This window comes from Capricornis sumatraensis, chromosome 4 (assembly GCF_032405125.1).
Source record: "Capricornis sumatraensis isolate serow.1 chromosome 4, serow.2, whole genome shotgun sequence".
NCBI classification, from domain to species: Eukaryota; Metazoa; Chordata; class Mammalia; order Artiodactyla; family Bovidae; genus Capricornis; species Capricornis sumatraensis.
The window spans coordinates 118,988,608-118,990,356 of record NC_091072.1 but is presented as its reverse complement, the minus strand read 5'-3'; the positions used below and the strand labels follow the sequence as shown (position 1 = coordinate 118,990,356).

General features: G+C 38.9%; 1 pseudogene; it reads left to right on the top strand.

Annotated features, from left to right (window-relative positions):
• Positions 1-199, top strand: LOC138079314 (serine palmitoyltransferase small subunit A pseudogene; annotated as a pseudogene).
• Positions 200-1,749: the final 1,550 nt, after the last annotated feature.

The following is a 1,749-nucleotide window of genomic DNA, read 5'->3' as shown; positions in this document are numbered from 1 at the left end:
CCAGTGCCAGAGGCACAGGCCTGGAAGCAAATGTCCTGGTTCTACTGCTGGTCACAGCTCTCTACATGCTGGAGCCCTGGGAGTGGACTGTGTTCAATTCCATTCTGTGCTCATTGTGGGGATGGCTCTGCACACAGGATATGTCGTCATGCTTCAGCAAATCACAGCGATGCTGCACTGCTTAAAAACTGTTCAGTGACCAGGATGTAACTGAAATCAAGAGGTTCCTTAGGGAAGAGTCTCCACCTGAAGTTGGAATGAGACTTCATCAGATGTCATAAGAAACTCTACTAGACATCAACATAACTAATCCTATGAATATAAAGACCAACACTCATGAATAGAACAAGAAAACAACTCTTACTCATGTGTTGTCTTTTATTTTTAAAGCAAGCTCTTATAGCTTTTGTCTATTTCAGTATTGTAGTCATTTGTACTTTGATATCAGTATTTTCTTAACCTTTGTGACTGTTTCAGTATTACTCAATGAAAGCTTTTCTCAGTGTAACTTTGAGTACATTTGAAGTGCCTTCTGTTTCTAATACTGAAGTCGTTAGTCGGGCTTCATCATTCTTGCTATGATGTGGCATATACTTCTCCCTGGAGATATTTCTACTCTTGACCAAATTTTTGTAAGAAAAAATTCAAGATTTTGGGTAGGGGGCTGAGGAGGGAGAATATCTAATTGAGAATGATTTACAAAACATTTTTCTGTAAGTTTGAACTCAGGAGCACAGTTTTAGCTATCTGCACTCTACTTGTATCACCATTTGCTTTAAAACTATTAAAGTGTTTCTTAACAATGAAAAAAGAAAGATCTTGCTAAAGTTAAAATAAGGAACACTTCACCTTTTAAATATTTAATTCTTTGTGGACTCACTTCCAAAAAACTTTGGCGATGATTCTTACCACAAATGGCGGTTAAGAAGCATTATTAGAAAGTGCTTATATACTGTAGGTTTTAATAGAAGGTAAATCAGGTTCATCTCAGGGCCATTAGTAACAATGCACTTCCTTAAATTTAATTTCATGCTGGTAATGGGTGCTACAAATGACCTGGTCTTCATGACACAGATCATCACAGCGGTGTGATCACTCGCCTAGAGCCAGACATTCTGGAATGTGAAGTCAAGTGGGCCGTAGGAAGCATTACTATGCACAAAACTGGTGGAGGTGATGGAATTCCAGATGAGCTATTTCAAATCCTAAAACATGATGCTGTGAAAGTGCTGCACTCCATATGTCAGCAAATTGGAAAACTCAGCAGTGACCACAGGCCTGGAAAGGGTCTGTTTTCCTTCCAATCCCAAAGAAAGGCAATGCCAAAGAATGTTCAAACTACCATATAATTGTGCTCCTTTCACATGCTAGCAAAGTTATGCTCAAAATTCTTCAAGTTAGGCTTCAAGAGTATGTGAACCGAGAACTTCCAGATGTACAAGCCGGATTTAGAAGAGGCAGAGGAACCAGAGATCAAATCGCCCACATTCTTTGGATCATAGCAAAAGCAAGGAAATTCCAGAAAAAAAAATTATTCTTGTTTCATTGACCATGCTAAAGCCTTTGACTGTGTGGATCACAACAAACTGGAAAATTCTTAGAAATGCAAATACCAAGCAATCTTATCTTTCTCCTGAGAAACATGTATGCAGGTCAAGAAGCAACAGTTAGAGTTGGACATGGAACAATGGAGTAGCTCAAAATTGGGGAAAGAGTACCTCAAGGCTGTATATTGTCACCCTGCTTATT